Source organism: Podarcis cretensis (genome assembly GCF_951804945.1).
Source record: "Podarcis cretensis genome assembly, chromosome: 9".
NCBI classification, from domain to species: Eukaryota; Metazoa; Chordata; class Lepidosauria; order Squamata; family Lacertidae; genus Podarcis; species Podarcis cretensis.
This window is the reverse complement of record NC_137178.1, coordinates 73,186,526-73,195,821: the sequence shown is the minus strand read 5'-3', so window position 1 is coordinate 73,195,821 and position 9,296 is coordinate 73,186,526.

The window sequence follows — 9,296 nt, the reverse complement described above, 5'->3', positions numbered from 1 at the left end:
AAACTTAACCGGCGGAAAAAGATTTTTTGAACAAATCCCTAAGCACCGGGGTCACAATTTCAGCAAAAATCTGACTTTTGCCAATTCACTCAAAAATGGTGCCAAACGCTTGCAAATGCTCCCGTGAAAAGTTTGGCAGTCGATACAGAAGGCTTTTTATCACAGGACAAGAAATCAGCCCTGAAAAACTTAACCGGCGGAAAAAGATTTTTTGAACAAATCCCTAAGCCCCGGGGTCACAATTTCAGCAAAAATATGACTTTCGGGAGTTCAGTCAAGTATGGTGCCAAAAAGTTGCAAATGCTCCCCTGAAAGGTTTGGCAGTCGAAACAGAAGGCTTTTTATCACTCGAGAAAAAATCAGCCCTGAAAAACTTAACCGGCGGAAAAAGATTTTTTTGAAAAAATCCCTAAGCCCCAGGGTCACAATTTCAGCAAAAATCTGACTGTTGCCAATTCACTCACAAATGGTGCCAAACCCTTGCAAATGCTTCCCTGAAGGTTTTGGCAGTCGAAACAAAAAGATTTTTATCACAGGACAAGAAATCAGCCCTCAAGAACTTAACCTGCGGAAAAAGATTTTTTTGAAAAAATCCCTAAGCCCCGGGGTCACAATTTCAGCAAAAATCTGACTTTCGGGAGTTCAGTCAAGTATGGTGCCGAATGGTTGCAAATGCTCCCCTGAAAGTTTTGGCAGTCGAAACAGAAGGCTTTTTATAACAGGACTAGAAATCAGCCTTCAAGAACTCAACCGGCGGAAAAAGATTTTTTTGAAAAAATCCCTAAGCCCCGGGGTCACAATTTCAGCAAAAATCTGACTTTTGCAAATTCACTCAAAAATGGTGCCAAACGCTTGCAAATGCTCCCATGAATTTTTTGGCAGTCGATACAGATGGCTTTTTATCACAGGACAAGAAATCAGCCGTGAAAAACATAACCGGCGGAAAAAGATTTTTTTGAAAAAATCCCTAAGCCCTGGGGTCACAATTTCAGCAAAAATCTGAATTTCGGGTGTTCAGTCAAGTATGGTGCCGAACGGTTGCAAATGCTCCCCTGAAAGGTTTGGCAGTCAAAACAGAAGCCTTATGATCACAGGACAAGAAATCAGCCCTCGACAACTTAACCGGCGGAAAAAGATTTTTTTGAAAAAATCCCTAAGCCCCGGGGTCACAATTTCAGCAAAAATCTGTCTTTTGCCAATTCATTCAAAAATGGTGCCAAACGTTTGCAAATGCTCCCCTGAAAGTTTTGGCAGTAGAAACAGAAGGCTTTTTATCACAGGACAAGAAATCAGCCCTCAACAACTTAACTGGCGGAAAAAGATTTTTTTGAAAAAATCCCTAAGCCCCGGGGTCACAATTTCAGCAAAAATCTGACTTTTGCCAATTCACTCAAAAATGGTGCCAAACGCTTGCAAATGCTCCCGTGAAAGGTTTGGCCGTCGATACAGAAGGCTTTTTATCACAGGACAAGAAATCAGCCCTGAAAAACTTAACCGGCGGAAAAAGATTTTTTGAACAAATCCCTAAGCCCCGGGGTCACAATTTCAGCAAAAATCTGACTTTCGGGAATTCAGGAAAATATGGTGCCAAACACTTGCAAATGCTTCCATGAAAGTTTTGGCAGTCGAAACAGAAAGCTTTTTATTACAGGACAAGAAATGAGCCCTCAAGAACTTAACCGGCGGAAAAAGATGTTTTTGAAAAAATCCCTAAGCCCCGGAGTCACAATTTCAGCAAAAATATGACTTTCGGGAGTTCAGTCAAGTATGGTGCCAAACACTTGCAAATACTCCCCTGAAAGGTTTGGCAGTCGAAACAGAAGGCTTTTTATCACAGGACAAGAAATCAGCCCTGAAAAACTTAACCGGCGGAAAAAGATTTTTTTGAAAAAATCCCTAAGCCCCGGGGACACAATTTCAGCAAAAATCTGACTGTTGCCAATTCACTCACAAATGGTGCCAAACCCTTGCAAATGCTCCCCTGAAAGTTTTGGCAGTCGAAACAGATGGCTTTTTATCACAGGACAAGAAATCAGCCCTCAAGAACTTAACCGACGGAAAAAGATTTTTTTGAAAAGATCCCTAATCCCCGGGGTCACAATTTCAGCAAAAATCTGTCTTTTGCCAATTCATTCAAAAATGGTGCCAAACGTTTGCAAATGCTCCCCTGAAAGTTTTGGCAGTAGAAACAGAAGGCTTTTTATCACAGGACAAGAAATCAGCCCTCAACAACTTAACTGGCGGAAAAAGATTTTTTTGAAAAAATCCCTAAGCCCCGGGGTCACAATTTCAGCAAAAATCTGACTTTTGCCAATTCACTCAAAAATGGTGCCAAACGCTTGCAAATGCTCCCGTGAAAGGTTTGGCCGTCGATACAGAAGGCTTTTTATCACAGGACAAGAAATCAGCCCTGAAAAACTTAACCGGCGGAAAAAGATTTTTTGAACAAATCCCTAAGCCCCGGGGTCACAATTTCAGCAAAAATCTGACTTTCGGGAATTCAGGAAAATATGGTGCCAAACACTTGCAAATGCTTCCATGAAAGTTTTGGCAGTCGAAACAGAAAGCTTTTTATTACAGGACAAGAAATGAGCCCTCAAGAACTTAACCGGCGGAAAAAGATGTTTTTGAAAAAATCCCTAAGCCCCGGAGTCACAATTTCAGCAAAAATATGACTTTCGGGAGTTCAGTCAAGTATGGTGCCAAACACTTGCAAATACTCCCCTGAAAGGTTTGGCAGTCGAAACAGAAGGCTTTTTATCACAGGACAAGAAATCAGCCCTGAAAAACTTAACCGGCGGAAAAAGATTTTTTTGAAAAAATCCCTAAGCCCCGGGGACACAATTTCAGCAAAAATCTGACTGTTGCCAATTCACTCACAAATGGTGCCAAACCCTTGCAAATGCTCCCCTGAAAGTTTTGGCAGTCGAAACAGATGGCTTTTTATCACAGGACAAGAAATCAGCCCTCAAGAACTTAACCGACGGAAAAAGATTTTTTTGAAAAGATCCCTAATCCCCGGGGTCACAATTTCAGCAAAAATCTGACTTTCGGGAGTTCAGTCAAGTATGGTGCCAAACGGTAGCAAATGCTCCCCTGAAACGTTTGGCAGTCGATACAGAAGGCTTTTTATCACAGGACAAGAAATCAGCCCTCAAGAACTTAACCGGCGAAAAAAGATTTTTTTGAAAAAATCCCTAAGCCCCGGGGTCACAATTTCAGCAAAAATATGACTTTCGGCAGTTCAGTCAAGTATGGTGCCGAACGGTTGCAAATGCTCCCCTGAAAGGTTTGGCAGTCGATACAGAAGGCTTTTTATCACAGGACTAGAAATCAGCCCTGAAAAACTTAACCGGCGGAAAATGATTTTTTGAACACATCCCTAAGCCCCGGGTTCACAATTTCATCAAAAATCTGACTTTCGGGAATTCACTCAAAAATGGTGCAACACACTTGCAAATGCTTCCATGAAAGTTTTGGCAGTCGAAACAGAAACCGTTTTATCACAGGACAAGAAATCAGCCCTCAAGAACTTAACCGGCGGAAAAAGATTTTTTGAAAAAATCCCTAAGCCCCGGGGTCACAATTTCAGCAAAAATCTGACTTTTGCCAATTCACTCAAAAATGGTGCCAAACGCTTGATAATTCTCGCCTGAAAGTTTTGGCAGTCGAAACAGAAGCCTTATTATCACTGGAGAAGAAATCAGCCCTGAGAAACTTAACCGGCGGAAAAAGATTTTTTGAAAAAATCCCTAAGCACCGGGGAAACAATTTCAGCAACAATCTGACTTTTGCCAATTCACTCACAAATGGTGCCAAACGCTTGGAAATGCTCACCTGAAAGTTTTGGCAGTCGATACAGAAGGCTTTTTATCACAGGACAAGAAATCAGCCCTGAAAAACTTAACCGGCGGAAAAAGATTTTTTTGAAAAAATCCCTAAGCCCCGGGGTCACAATTTCAGCAAAAATCTGACTTTCGGGAGTTCAGTCAAGTATGGAGCCGAACGGTTGCAAATGCTCCCCTGAAACGTTTGGGAGTCGATACAGAAGGCTTTTTATCACAGGACAAGAAATCAGCCCTGAAAAACTTAACCGGCGGAACAAGATTTTTTTGAAAAAATCCCTAAGCCCCGGGGTCACAATTTCAGCAAAAATCTGACTTTCGGGAGTTCAGTCAAGTATGGTGCCGAACAGTTGCAAATGCTCCCCTGAAAGGTTTGGCAGTCAAAACAGAAGGCTTTTTATCACAGGACAAGAAATCAGCCCTCAAGAACTTATCTGGCGGAAAAAGATTTTTTTTGAAAAAATCCCTAAGAGCCGGGGTCACAATTTCAGGAAAAATCTGACATTTGCCAACTCACTCAAAAATGATGCCAAACGCTTGCAAATGCTCCCATGAAAGTTTTGGCAGTAGAAACAGAAGGCTTTTTATCACAGGACAAGAAATCAGCCCTGAAAAACTTAACTGGCGGAAAAAGATTTTTTTGAAAAAATCCCTAAGCCCCGGGGTCACAATTTCAGCAAAAATCTGACTTTTGCCAATTCACTCAAAAATGGTGCCAAACGCTTGCAAATGCTCCCGTGAAAAGTTTGGCAGTCGATACAGAAGCCTTATTATCACTCGAGAAGAAATCAGCCCTGAAAAACTTAACCGGCGGAAAAAGATTTTTTGAACAAATCCCTAAGCCCCGGGGTCACAATTTCAGCAAAAATATGACTTTCGGGAGTTCAGTCAAGTATGGTGCCGAACGGTTGCAAATGCTCCCCTGAAAGGTTTGGCAGTCGATACAGAAGGCTTTTTATCACAGGACAAGAAATCAGCCCTGAAAAACTTAACCGGCGGAAAAAGATTTTTTTGAAAAAATCCCTAAGCCCTGGGGTCACAATTTCAGCAAAAATCTGTCTTTTGCCAATTCATTCAAAAATGGTGCCAAACGTTTGCAAATGCTCCCCTGAAAGTTTTGGCAGTAGAAACAGAAGGCTTTTTATCACAGGACAAGAAATCAGCCCTCAACAACTTAACCGGCAGAAAACGATTTTTTTTAAAAAAATCCCTAAGCCCCGGGGTCACAATTTCAGTAAACATCTGACTTTTGCCAATTCACTCAAAAATGGTGCCAAACGCTTGCAAATGCTCCCCTGAAAGGTTTGGCAGTCAAAACAGAAAGATTTTTAACACAGGACAAGAAATCAGCCCTCAAGAACTTAACCGGCAGAAAAAGATTTTTTTGAAAAAATCCCTAAGCCCCGGGGGCACCATTTCAGCAAAAATCTGACTTTTGCCAATTCACTCAAAAATGGTGCCAAACGCTTCCAAATGCTCCCCTGAAAGGATTTTTTTGGAAAAAACCCAAAGCCCCAGGGTCACAATTTCAGCAAAAATCTGACTTTTGCCAATTCACTCAAAAATGGTGCCAAACGCATGCAAATGCTCCCGTGAAAAGTTTGGCAGTCGATACAGAAGGCTTTTTATCACAGGACAAGAAATCAGCCCTGAAAAACTTAACCGGCGGAAAAAGATTTTTTGAAAAAATCCCTAAGCCCCGGCGTCACAATTTCAGCAAAAATCTGACTTTTGCCAATTCACTCAAAAATGGTGCCAAACGCTTGGAAATGCTCCCCTGAAAGTTTTGGCAGTTGAAACAGAAATCTTTTTATCACAGGACAAGAAATCAGCCCTGAAAAACTTAACCGGCGGAAAAAGATTTTTTGAAAAAATCCCTAAGCCCCGGGGTCACAATTTCAGCAAAAATCTGACTTTTGCCAATTCACTCAAAAATGGTGCCAAACGCTTGCTAATTCTCGCCTGAAAGTTTTGGCAGTCGAAACAGAAGCCTTATTATCACTCGAGAAGAAATCAGCCGTGAAAAACTTAACCGGCGGAAAAAGATTTTTTGAAAAAATCCCTAAGCCCCGGGGTCACAATTTCAGCAAAAATCTGACTTTTGCCAATTCACTCAAAAATGGTGCCAAAGGTTTGCTAATTCTCGCCTGAAAGTTTTGGCAGTTGAAACAGAAGCCTTATTATCACTCGAGAAGAAATCAGCCCTGAAAAACTTAACCGGCGGAAAAAGATTTTTTGAAAAAATCCCTAAGCCCCGGGGTCACAATTTCAGCAAAAATCTGACTTTCGGGAATTCAGTCAAAAATGGTGCCAAACGCTTGGAAATGCTCCCCTGAAAGTTTTGGCAGTCGAAACAGAAGCCTTATTATCACTCGAAAAGAAATCAGCCCTGAAAAACTTAACCGGCGGAAAAAGATTTTTTGAAAAAATCCCAAAGCCCCGGGGTCACAATTTCAGAAAAAATCTGACTTTCGGGAATTCAGTCAAAAATGGTGCCAAACGCTTGCAAATGCTCCCGTGAAAAGTTTGGCAGTCGATACAGAAGGCTTTTTATCACAGGACAAGAAATCAGCCCTTAAAAACTTAACCGGCGGAAAATGATTTTTTGAAAAAATCCCTAAGCCTTATTATCACTCGAGAAGAAATCAGCCCTGAAAAACTTAACCGGCGGAAAAAGATTTTTTGAAAAAATCCCTAAGGACCGGGGAAACAATTTCAGCAACAATCTGACTTTTGCCAATTCACTCAAAAGTGGTGCCAAACGCTTGGAAATGCTGCCCTGAACGTTTTGGCAGTCGAAACAGAAGCCTTATTATCACTCGAGAAGAAATCAGCCCTGAAAAACTTAACCGGCGGAAAAAGATTTTTTGAAAAAATCCCTAAGCCCCGGGGTCACAATTTCAGCAAAAATCTGATTTTTACCAATTCACTCAAAAATGGTGCCAAACGCTTGCAAATGCTCCCGTGAAAAGTTTGGCAGTCGATACAGAAGGCTTTTTATCACTGGACAAGAAATCAGCCCTGAAAAACTTAACCGGCGGAAAAAGATTTTTTGAAAAAAGCCCTAAGCCCCTGGGTCACAATTTCAGCAAAAATCTGACTTTTGCCAATTCACTCAAAAATGGTGCCAAACGCTTGCTAATTCTCGCCTGAAAGTTTTGGCAGTCGAAACAGAAGCCTTATTATCACTCGAGAAGAAATCAGCCCTGAAAAACTTAACCGGCGGAAAAAGATTTTTTGAAAAAATCCCTAAGCTCCAGGGAAACAATTTCAGCAACAATCTGACTTTTGCCAATTCACTCAAAAATGGTGCCAAACGCTTGGAAATGCTCCCCTGAAAAGTTTGGCAGTCGATACAGAAGGCTTTTTATCACAGGACAAGAAATCAGCCCTGAAAAACTTAACCGGCGGAAAATGATTTTTTGAAAAAATCCCTAAGCCTTATTGTCACTCGAGAAGAAATCAGCCCTGAAAAACTTAACCGGCGGAAAAAGATTTTTTGAAAAAAGCCCTAAGCCCCTGGGTCACAATTTCAGCAAAAATCTGACTTTTGCCAATTCACTCAAAAATGGTGCCAAACGCTTGCTAATTCTCGCCTGAAAGTTTTGGCAGTCGAAACAGAAGCCTTATTATCACTCGAGAAGAAATCAGCCCTGAAAAACTTAACCGGCCGAAAAAGATTTTTTGAAAAAATCCCTAAGCTCCGGGGTCACAATTTCAGCAAAAATCTGACTTTTGCCAATTCACTCAAAAATGGTGCCAAACGCTTGCAAATGCTCCCGTGAAAAGTTTGGCAGTCGAAACAGAAGCCTTATTATCACTCGAGAAGAAATCAGCCCTGAAAAACTTAACCGGCGGAAAATGATTTTTTGAAAAAATCCCTAAGCCTTTTTATCACTCGAGAAGAAATCAGGCCTGAAAAACTTAACCGGCAGAAAAAGATTTTTTGAAAAAATCCCTAAGCCCCAGGGTCACAATTTCAGCAAAAATCTGACTTTTGGCAATTCACTCGAAAATGGTGCCAAACGCTTGGAAATGCTCCCCTGAAAGTTTTGGCAGTCGATACAGAAGGCTTTTTATAACAGGACAAGAAATCAGCCCTGAAAAACTTAACCGGCGGAAAAAGATTTTTTGAAAAAATCCCTAAGCCCCGGGGTAACAATTTCAGCAAAAATCTGACTTTCGGGGATTCAGTCAAAAATGGTTCCAAACGCTTGGAAATGCTCCCCTGAAAGTTTTGGCAGTCGAAACAGAAGCCTTATTATCACTCGAGAAGAAATCAGCCCTGAAAAACTTAACCGGCGGAAAAAGATTTTTTGAAAAAATCCCTAAGCTCCGGGGAAACAATTTCAGCAACAATCTGACTTTTGCCAATTCACTCAAAAGTGGTGCCAAACGTTTGCAATTGCTCCCCTGAAAGTTTTGGCAGTCGAAACAGAAGGCTTTTTATCACAGGACAAGAAATCAGCCCTGAAAAACTTAACCGGCGGAAAAAGATTTTTTGAAAAAATCCCTAAGCCCCAGGGTCACAATTTCAGCAAAAATCTGACTTTTGCCAATTCACTCAAAAATGGTGCCAAACGCTTGGAAATGCTCCCCTGAATGTTTTGGCAGTCGATACAGAAGGCTTTTTATCACAGGACAAGAAATCAGCCCTGAAAAACTTAACCGGCGGAAAAAGATTTTTTGAAAAAATCCCTAAGCCCCGGCGTCACAATTTCAGCAAAAATCTGATTTTTGCCAATTCACTCAAAAATGGTGCCAAACGCTTGCAAATGCTACCATGAAAGTTTTGGCAGTCGAAACAGAAGCCTTATTATCACTCGAGAAGAAATCAGCCCTGAAAAACTTAACCGGCGGAAAAAGATATTTTGAAAAAATCCCTAAGCCCTGGGGTCACAATTTCAGCAAAAATCTGACTTTTGCCAATTCACTCAAAAATGGTGCCAAACGCTTGCTAATTCTCGCCTGAAAGTTTTGGCAGTCGAAACAGAAGCCTTATTATCACTCGAGAAGAAATCAGCCCTGAAAAACTTAACCGGCGGATAAAGATTATTTGAAAAAATCCCTAAGCTCCGGGGAAAAAAATTTCAGCAACAATCTGACTTTTGCCAATTCACTCAAAAATGGTGCCAAACGTTTGCAATTGCTCCCCTGAAAGTTTTGGCAGTCGAAACAGAAGGCTTTTTATCACAGGAGAAGAAATCAGCCCTGAAAAACTTAACCGGCGGAAAAAGATTTTTTGAAAAAATCCCTAAGCCCCAGGGTCACAATTTCAGCAAAAATCTGACTTTTGCCAATTCACTCAAAAATGGTGCCAAACGCTTGGAAATGCTCCCCTGAAAGTTTTGGCAGTCGATACAGAAGGCTTTTTATCACAGGACAAGAAATCAGCCCTGAAAAACTTAACCGGCGGAAAAAGATTTTTTGAAAAAATCCCTAAGCCCCGGG